Source organism: Procambarus clarkii, chromosome 13, assembly GCF_040958095.1.
Source record: "Procambarus clarkii isolate CNS0578487 chromosome 13, FALCON_Pclarkii_2.0, whole genome shotgun sequence".
Taxonomy (NCBI): domain Eukaryota; kingdom Metazoa; phylum Arthropoda; class Malacostraca; order Decapoda; family Cambaridae; genus Procambarus; species Procambarus clarkii.
Window position 1 is genome coordinate 36,219,035 of NC_091162.1, and position 11,138 is coordinate 36,230,172.

Sequence of the window (11,138 nt, forward strand, 5' to 3'; positions counted from 1 at the left end):
AACATTTAATATACAGAGAACATATACCAACACACACAAGATACAATAATAACTCCAACACTCTATGTTATTGCAATCAGGTTGCATCCAATCCCATCAGGACTCTATTAGCTGCTTATCACAAGTGGTAGCCCAACTCCTGGCTCGCCACTTATGCTACCAACCTCACTACGTGGGTTAAATCTTGTAATATAATACGGTACTATCAACCCTAGAACAAATATATATATACACAAGGAAATCCAGCCTACGGCTGTAACACTATAACATTAATATAAATATTCCTTGATACAAAAATGGTCAGTCACCCACCTTCCATTGGATCATGTATGCCAATGACACTCAAACACTCTATCAACTCTCCATAAGTAATCACTAAGAACCTCTTTTCTACACCCAGAGGTTCACTACCCTGAACATCTTCAGGTCCTCCTTGAATTGTCTACCAGGGTCCTCCATAGTTCTTCCGGCTGCTACACCATGAAGTCTTCCTTAACAGCATTGGTGCTTCACCACTGATATCACAGAAGCACGTGAAACCTCACTTTTCTGATCTTCCTCGTAGCTTGAGGTCCAACTCCTCACTATGGGGCTACTCTTCTTCAGAGTACACTGCTCCTTCAACTGCCTTGGAATTTTAGCCACTACCTCCCTCTACTGGCTCGAAGTTCTCAGCAACTCCTTCCATTGACAGTCCTGCAATCCGCTGACAAGTCAATAAAGTTGTTTCCCTACAAACATATTACTAAAAAACAAAAATACACATAATAAATGTCTCCACTCGACATCCCTCCTGATTCCCGAACGCCGTGGGTATGGACTCTCAAACGTTTGGGCTGGTCCATCCTCTGCCCGGCCGGCTCCTCCTCTTGAGGCAGCTGGCAGCCGGCCCTCAGTTGCCCTCAGGAGCTAGGCGAGGAAAGACGTGGCGCTCATCCCTCCAGCTGGCTCTCTCGCCTCTACCCTCTTATTTAGGCTTTCTGCCTTAACAAAATATGCCTAATATATCAATAAACATTCGCTACGGTAGCTGGGCACACGACCAACAACAGGCAAGCACTGTTAACTAGTTAAAATGGACTTACACACAGAATTAAATGTACAAGGACGCCCCCTGGCCCCAGCGTCGGACGTTGGCGTGCTCCTCCGCCCACAAAACTGCCATTTAAACTTCTCTACAGGGCTTCTCTCTTTCCTGACTCGAGCACGAAGTCGTCCCCAGGCTTCATACAAGAATGTCTGACTAATTCTCCTCTTGACGGAGCACGTAATAGAGATTCTTCCTCTGCTATCAGGAGCTTAAAGACACTGCATCCTGCTTCCACCACTTCCACTACTCGAGTAAGGTCAAGACCCCTGACATGAGCCTCATGCTTTCCTCTCAAGCTTTCGACATCACATGTCAAGGCATTTATATTCTTACTTACTGCCCATACTTTTAAACTATTTGATATATTTAATCAAATGTTTCCTATATATATTTCCGGTTTTATATCTCTTTGACCTCTTAGCTAAGTCAGGTCTGACAGAATAACTCTCAGGAGGTAAACTCGTTTCTCAGCTACCTGGGATCATAACACTCCCTTCCCCGTATTTTTGAGAGTTATTCCAGTGGCTAGGCTCGGGATAACTCATCCGCCACTACATTGTCTCATCCTCTTATGTGCTTTATTACCAGGTCATACTCTTGAAGCAACAAAAAACCACTTGGTTAACCTCTGGTTTGCATGTTTCTTTTTACTGAAGAAAATCAGGGAGATTATGGTCTGTATACACCGTCACTGGGTGTCCTCCCCCACTCACATACACTTCAAAATGTTTCAATGCCATTACCAGGGCCAAAGTCTCTTTCTCGACTGTACAGTACGACCTCTTGTGTTTCACGAACTTCTTCGACAAGAAGGACACGGGGCAATAAATTCCGTCATTCTGCTGCCTCAGTACAGCTCCAGCCCCTATATCACTGGCATCTATGAATAACATAAACGGCGCTCCAAAATTCGGCGATACTAGTACAGGTCAACAATCTTTTGGTCTTATCAAACGCTTCTTGCGCTATCCCATTCCACTCCAACTTCTTGCTCTTTGATAACAAACCCGTCATTGGAGCGGATACAGTAGAGAAATTCTCATAGAACTTCTGGTAATACCCAATCATGCCCATGTATCTCAACAACTCTTTCATACTCCTGGGCACCGGGAAGTTGGCGATGGCCTCTACTTTTGTTCTGACCAGAGCAACCTCACCTTGTCCTACTACATATCCAAAGTACTCTAGGCGGGCTCTCCCGAACTCGCTTTTTGCTAAGTTGACCGTCATGTTGGCCTTCTCCAAACAAGCCTTCTCCGGAAGATCTCCACTACCTCCTCTATCCCGATCCATGTGGTCCATCCAGGACTCTGCAAACACTACAATATCATCGATGTACATTGCATATCTAGTCGCACCTTGTAACACCTGAATCATTACCCACTGAAAACAACTACCACTATTCTTCATCCCAAGCGGTACTACTTTATACTGGTACAAGCCGTCGGGTGTCGTGAATGCTGAGATCGTCTTGGCTTTCTTGGACAGGGGAATCTGATAGTATTCTTTCAACAGGTCTATCTTCGACACATACCGTGCACTTCCAATCCGATCTATACAATCATCAGTGCGTGGTATCGGGAACGAGTCGGCAACTGTGACTGCATTCACTTTTCTGTAATCAGTACAGAACCGGTAAGTGCCATCGCTATTCTTCACGTGGAGACACGGCGAACTCCAGTCGCTATTGCTAACCTCCGCCAAGTTGTTATCTAGCAAGTATTTTACCTCTGCCCTCATCGCCGCTGCTTTCTCTGGGCTAACTCTGTTAGGGTGCTGCTTGATGGGATCAGCACTCCCTACATTTACTTCATGCACCATTTTGCGGTGTCTTCTGGGCACATCCGTGAATAGCGACTTATTCCTCCGGAGGATCTCCACTACTTCTTGGCATTGGTCATCCTCCAAATGACCCAAACGCTCATCTGTCTCGGACAGACTTTCCATGTTCGATATCTTCACGCCATCGGCCCTCTCTAACTTACTGTTCACCTCCTCTATCTCTTTGCCACCTCCCACACAAAGCACAGTCATCTGCGACGGGGCTTCTATCTATTCTTCTTCACCTGAAGGCTTATCTCTTTCATAGTATCTTTTCATCATGTTTACATGGCAAACCTGTGACTTCCTCGGTCGATCTGGCATATACACTACATAGTTCACATCTGCTAGCACCTTCTGGATGGTATATGGTCCACAAAAACTCGACTCGTATATACTCCCTTTCTCCGGCAGGAGAACTAACACCTGATCCCCTTCCTGAAATCTCCTGTCTTTCGCCTTCCTGTCGTGATATCTGACCATCTCTGCCTGCGACGTTCTCAAATTTTCCTGGGCCAAATCTCTGGCCCTACAAAGTCGCTCTCTAAAAGTCTTTACATACAGTCCCACATCCACCTTCGGTCTATCAGCGGTAAGCTGCTCTTTCAATGCACCCACTGGACTCCTCACTGAGTGTTCGTACACAAGTTGAAATGGGGCGAATCTGAGCGATTCCACTACCGCATCCCTGATGGCGAACAACACAGATGGTAATGCTTCGTCCCCACTTACTCCTTTCCTCAGCGCAGTATATCCTCAACAAACTCTTCAGCGCTCCATGGAAATGCTCCAACGCCCCCGGCGACTGAGGGTGATATGGTGACAAGCGCACTTGTTCTACCCTCCATCCTCTCACAGTTTTTCTAATCAATTTCGACTGGAAGACGCTCCCCTGGTCCGTCTGGATATCCTTGGGCATGCCTACCCATGCAATGTAGTTCTGTAGTTTATCCAGAACGGCTCGTGATGTTACTTTTCTCAGGGGGATTGCTTCGTGGATACAGGTGGCTGTGCAGGGTGTGCACATTATAGTCAGTAAATACTCATGTCCTTTTCTGGTCTTTGGCAACAGAGCTACACAGTCTATCAAGACCCTTTTGAAAGGCTCACCAAATGCTGGTATGGGCTTCAAAGGTGCCTTTGGTATAGCCGGAGCCGGCTTACCTGCTCATTGGAACGCCAAACATGTCCTACAATATCTCTTTACATCTTTCCATACATTTGGCCAATAAAAGTGCTCTGGCACCATATTCAAGGTCTCGTTCACACCCAAGTGCCCTGCCATATCCAAGGAGTGGCCTAGTTCTAGCACTACCGCCCTAATCTCCTTCCGGACTAACACTTGGTGCTTCTCTAACCATACCTTATCCACGCCGACTTTATCCGGTCGCCACTTCCTCATCAGTATATCATCGTCCAAATAGTAATGCATGGGGGGGGGGGGGCCCGGACATGAGTTTCCCCCTTTCGCCTCCCTGATTAGATCTATAAATTCATCGTTCTGTGCCCTAATCAGGTCTGCTCGGTTCACGCTGAACCGTTGAGGTAGGGTCATCTTCACTTCCTGTCTCATCGAATCTTCATTCTTTTGAGCTGAACCTGCACTGAACAGCCTTGGTACATCACGTTGACCTCCTCCCTTGGTGGAGTTGACACTGCCACATCATCTCCAGTGTCACCCTCGGCGGCTACATCCAATTCTGTCACTACACAGGCCGGGTATACAATGACTTGGGTTGTCCTCTGCTTCATCTTCGAGGATGTTGGCTAGATCTACTTTGTCCGGTGTCTCAATCGTACCGCGGTCCTTCTGGCACTTCTCCGGCACAGCTTTCACTATTAGCTCCGGCAACACCTTGGACCCACGCAAGTCGTTCCCCAGGATCACTTGGACTCCTGGAACAGATATGTTGGGGCACACACCTAAAATCACCTCCACCGACAAATAATCTGACTTCAACTGCACAGCACACACGGGCATATTAATCTTAGACAACAACCCATGAACCTTTATCGTACTACTGCCAGTTAATAGTCGATCATTTCCAATTCGGCCTTTCAGAATGAAACTCTGATTAGCTCCATTATCCCTGAGGATACTAACCTCCACCTCAGGTTGGCCCCCCCTCTATACTGCAACCCGTTCTCGCAAATTTATTAAGTCAATATTGACTTATTAAATATGTGCATAGGTGACATACTTAACATAATAGATACCCTTAAAAAGATTCATAGAAAACACCGACCTTACCTAACCTACTTAGTATGTTAAGATAAGCATCTTATTGCTTCGTAATTACAATTATTACCTAACCTATAATAGGTATAGGTTAAGTAATAATTGTAATTACGAAGCAATAAGATGCTTATCTTAAGATACTAACAAGGTTAGGTAAGGTCGGTGTTTTCTATGAATCTTTTTAAGGGTATCTATTATGTTTAGTATATCACCTATGCACGTAGTTAATAAGTCAATATTGACTTTACGAATTTGCGAGAACGGGTTGTATACTGACCCAACCTTTACTAACGAACGGCCTATATCGCACGTTCATCAAGTTTACCTTCTGTGTTTTGTCCTGTAGTGCATCAATGTACTTCTTCCGGGGATCACACATGGTCAGGGCCACAATTCTCTTGCCCTGCCGACAATCTCTCAACATGTGACCCACTCTGTTACACTTGTAACACCTCACTTGGGAGAAGTCTCCTCTATATGTTCTCGAGTGGCTCTGACTCTGCCCACTCGTATTGGTGTTCCTCGGACCAGGCGCACTACTTGTAGTCTGCAGGGGTTGACTGGACTTTTGACTTCTCACTCACATTTTTATTTTCCTGCTTGCTTCCAGCAGGTGGACTCGGCAGTTTTCCTTCCTGGGGTTTAAAGCTAGCTGGTCTATTTGTCTGGCCACCAAAATTTCTTCCTCACCAGACTCCACTGGATCTGCCATTACTAAGTCTTGCCTCACTTCTCACTTTGTTCTCTCTTAAGCTCCTGTACGCTTCAGTAATCATATCCGCCCTATCTGCGGCATCCCTTAGATCCTTTACCTCTGCCTCTTAGATCTTAAACTTTGTCTCGGGGTGCATCATATACAAGAACTTTTCCATGACCATTAATTGCTTTAGGTCATCATAAGATCCAATCCGGTAGCCTCTATCCATCTCTGGAATCGCCTTTCCAGATCCCTTGCCATCTCAGCAAACATACATGCTCCATCCTTCACCATCTCTCTGAAGCGTTTCCTATAAGCTTCTGGGGTTAACTGAAATGAGCGCAGTATGCTGCTCTTTACTGTTGTATAATCCTGGCATTCTTCCAATGTCAGTTGGATGTATGCCTCTCTGGCTGCACCGGTCAATCTTAACTGCACCAGTTGGGTCCAGTCTTCCTGTGGCCACTATCTGATATTGGCTAGTTTTTCAAAATGCTCGAAGAAGCTCTCTGCCTCTTTGGGCACAAACAGGGGGAATGTCCTTTTCCCTAACCCTAATATCTGGTGAGTGTGATACATGAGTGGTGCTCTTTGGCAACCTGTTACGGCCACAATGGGACACAACCAGGTTCTTTTCAGGTGGTACGAAAGTTCATATATCCGGCCCCAAGTTAGTAGAGGCTTTCAAGAGGTGAGCTCAGTAATGCAAGTAAAATAGAAAGGGGAGTTACATTAAATACACAAGTTCGTCACTTTAACCATATATAATTAATTAGTCTTCCCATCACCATATATATATAAAAGTCTTAAACAGAAAATATTACTACACTATGTACATCATCGTCTCCCTCTCTGAAGACACTGAACACTCGGCGAAGCTCACTCCGTGCAGTCTTGTACCGGGTTTCCTTATCCGTGGCACTACCCTCAGCAGGTACCACCTCAGCAGGTACCAGGAAACAACGATGAGTCTACCCTGGCCACGGGCCAGCCAAATCACAATTCCACTAGGTGCCTCGTCGTGAAGGCCCACAACCACAGTCCAGCCTGTTGCTGGCAGGTACCAATCAGCCTCACGCTGTTAGGCTACTTCACGAGCGAATACTGGAGTTGCGAGCCCTAGGCATGAGCTTCGTGTAACTCGCTGGTTACTCTCCTCTTTCGGCACCACAGTCGGCTGCCTCTTCCACCAGCCAGCCCCGGGTACGGCGAATCCCGTCACTGCCACTCCTCAGGCAGACAGTTGAACTCTCTACAGTTCACGTCTGGCGGCAGCTCACTGCTTCTGTAAAGCAGACTGGTGTAGAGACCTTGGATGCCTTGGGTAGACTGACTCTTCGTACATCACAGCAGCCCCACGTTGACTCTGTGAATTCAGACACGTCATCAGTACTCTGGGACACTACATGGGAGCCACTAGGAAACACCACTTACTGGCTTAGCCACAAACGTACACCTTTTCGCTCCATAGATGGCGCTGATTGTCCAAGCGTCACCTCACCAGAGGTCAGCACCGGCTACCTCTCGAGCTACTAGGACAGGAATCTAGCGCCTCTTGCCGGTATATTCCCGTCATCACTAGATGGCGTTGTCCATGTTGTGGGAGTTTCGGGAGCGGACTCACAAATGGCGCTGACGTCACTGCTCCGTGTTCCGATGGTGGACTTGGGTTCGTAACACAACCATGTTCAATCAAGGTTCTATTTGCATTTGTTTTGTTCTCTCTCTTTTTCTCTTTCAACCTGGGCTTTCTCTTTTTCTACTTCTAGTTTGGTCTTCTCTTTTTCTGCCTCCAGTTTAGTTTTCTCTTTTTGCTTCTCCTGTTCCATCTCCAGTTCTCTTATTCTGGTTTTCTCTTTTTCTGCTTCATTTTTCATCTGAAGTTCTAGCTTTAACTTCTCCAGTTGGAACTGTCTCTCCTGACGCTCGCGTTCGCTCTGCACCTGGAGCTCTACCTGCAATCTTTCCAAACTTCTATTCCAGCTGCTCCTGCTACTGCGGCTACTCTTACTGCTCCTACTGGATCCCTGGGATTTCACTTCATCCTGCCCATCATCCTCCTTTCCACTATCAGCTCCTTACTGGGCTCCTTGTTCTGTCGCTTCACTCTTGGCTCTCAGCTGTCTTAGGATCTCATCCTTCATCCCAGTCACTTTCAATGCCTTCAACCTGATGCCACATTTTTCCGCTATTTATTTCACCTGTTCCCTGGTGCAACCTTCCAAGTCCTCAGGCTTGCCTGACTCCACAAACGCTTGCACCTTATCCATCTTGTCTTTCGAGTCTTCCCAAGAGAGAGAATATACATCTGCGGTTACAAAGATACTTTGGAAATAAGTAGGCTTATTTCCACAAAGGGTGTACCAATCCACTCTCGGACAGGGTGTGGGTGGGTCAGTTCACTCTCCCGGACACAGGCCCCCAAATTATTATGGTGTCGTCCTGTCCCTTCTGGACTACCTTTCAAGACCTGTAGAGTGCTTATACTTTGATCAGATCACCCTATATGCTCCCTGCTCCTGGAGAGGGGCTCAGCATCACACAGTAAGGGGGTGCAGCTCCAACACTGGCCTCGTTTTCACGTGTACACACCCAATTCGAGCCACTGTGGCTCCCCACTCTCTCCTTATTTGGCATGACCTCCTCAATCTCCCTTTATTGAATTATAACTCTGTACCATCCTGTCCACAGCTGTGATGCTTTCTTTCTCTCTCTCTCCCTCTCTCTTCTACTTTCTGGGAAGCCTCACTAGGACAAGGACAAACACCTGCTGGATAAAAACATTTAATATACAGGGAACATATACAAACACACACAAGATACAATAATAACTCCAACACTCTATGTTATTGCAATCAGGTTGCATCCATTCCCATTAGGACTCTATTAGCTGCTTATCACAAGTGGTAGCCCAACTCCTGGCTCGCCACTTATGCTACCAACCTCAGTACGTGGGTTAAATCTTGTAATATAATACGGTACTATCAACCCTAGAACAAATATATATATACACAAGGAAATCCAGCCTACGGCTGTAACACTATAACATTAATATAAATATTCCTTGATACAAAAATGGTCAGTCACCCACCTTCCATTGGATCATGTATGCCAATGACACTCAAACACTCTATCAACTCTCCATAAGTAATCACTAAGAACCTCTTTTCTACACCCAGAGGTTCACTACCCAGAACATCTTCAGGTCCTCCTTGAATTGTCTACCAGGGTTCTCCACAGCTCTTCCGGCTACTACACCATGAAGTCTTCCTTAACCACCGTGCTGCGCCGAGTTTGTTGTGAAATTCCTCCGGTGGGCATGAAATAAAGTGTTCCCCCCAAAAAAATATTTCTTTGTAAAATTAAAAATTCCCTTCCCTGAATATGTCTATGTAAAAAAAATATCAAATTCCACTTACTTTGGCTGTGAGGGCGTAGACAAGGTGCACTGTGACGTCATGAGGGCCTGGTCGCCCACGCATGAACCGCCCAAACATGGTCACGCGGGCTGTTCAAGCACCGGGTGTTGCCACAAATATATATTCAATTATTTGCTCTATGTATTTCCAATGCGGGTTTTATTTGTTTTTTTATCATATATGATGCATATTTGTGTCCTTTACAATATGTATACAGTAGAACGTTTATAATGTTCCATGCAACTGTGATACATGTGTCAGTAATGTGTCCACAATAAATGTTTGTCACAATATTACTTGTTAAAAATTCACTAAAATTACAATATGTACAGTTTCACACACTATTTACACAGTAACACACTTTATTACTGTCAGGAGACTTATGTTTCCTGCTCTCTTGTGTACTGGATGAAGTACGAAATTTCATACTGCACCAGTGATGTGCACCGTGATTCAACTTTCTGAATATAACTTTTCCACAGTCGTGTTGGGTGTCGTTGGACAGCCCATGACATTTGCTAGCCATTGATGTTATTCTGATCGCTGTATCAGGTCTGTGCAGGAAATTACAGGAGGGAGTTGATTTCAGGGAAATTTTTTGTACAAGTCAAGTGTAGAGAGGGAGGTATGGGGGGTTAACGGCTGTAGACCACCCCCCCCCTATCACGTGTCCACCTCGTGAGAGAGGGGGGGGGGGTAGTGTCGTGAGGCAGGTGCGCCATTGGCCAAGGCTCCTGGGCCTCAGAAATGAGGAACTGTGATTGGTCAAGACGCTGAGCGGTGCCGCATTGTATCCCCGGGGCCGTCTTGGCGGGAAAAAAATCAATTTTATTAAGAACGTTGCTATGGGAAGACGTATTTTCCCGAGCTAGGCCAGGCATCGGGAAATACCGCCTGCAACGTTACTAAAGTCACGGCTATCATCTTGCTATCTTTCCGTGTGCCGTCCGTAAGAATCCGGTAGTTCGGAAAGGTGCATGCACCGAACCAGTGTGAACTTTTGTCATCTAAGCCGCGTGATTGTGAGACACCATCTCAGAGCAACTGGACTGAGTGAGGCTGTTAATTATCGGCCTAGGTTAGTGACATCTGCCGTCTATTGTATCTGTGCTTGAAGGTACTGCAGTGAGACGTGCTAGAGAAGGTTTCAGTGTTATGAGAGAAACCTTAAATTTGTAATTCCGAGGAATTAGAAGGGAACAGTGAAAGACTCTGTCTCGTGTCTTGTGTACCGTGTAACACCATGTACCGTCGTATCCTGGGGTACCGTGTCAAGTGGATGGGCGTGGCACCGCATCCCTGCTGCGTGATCTGTTGTGCGCGCACCCTGGGCTGCCTAAGCTGGCGTGTTCGCGCCACTGGTCTCTCTGTGTGGAGCTAAACCCGTGGTCTAGGACCCCGTGCTCCAAGTGACCACGTGTAGGAAGTGAGGACGCCTACGTCATTATCCAGCAGCAGCAGTGGGAGTGAGGGGGACGTGAATGTGTGTGAGTGTGTGTGGCGGGCCCGCGAGATTAATGTAAGTACACTGTTTCCGTTTTGGGTAATACAGCTGTGAAGCTGGTTTTTCCCCCAGTGTTCTGTCTGTCCTCTGTCCCAAGTCGACCACCTAGTGAGGTGAATGGGAGTTGGAGACGTGTGAGTTTACCCTGTTTGCCGTCACCCAGTTGAGGTTGAGTCCAACTCCTAGGTTGACGTGTGTGAGGGCACCTAGAGACACATTCATTGGTGGAGTAAAGTGAGTTTTATTTGTTTCCATTTGCTCTATGTGCCGTGTATGAAATTTGATTCCCTTTTTCAGCAGTGAAAGTGGTAACAGGGAGGTTTCCCTTGGTTATAAATAATTTCCATTATTATATTGGCCAGCGCTTA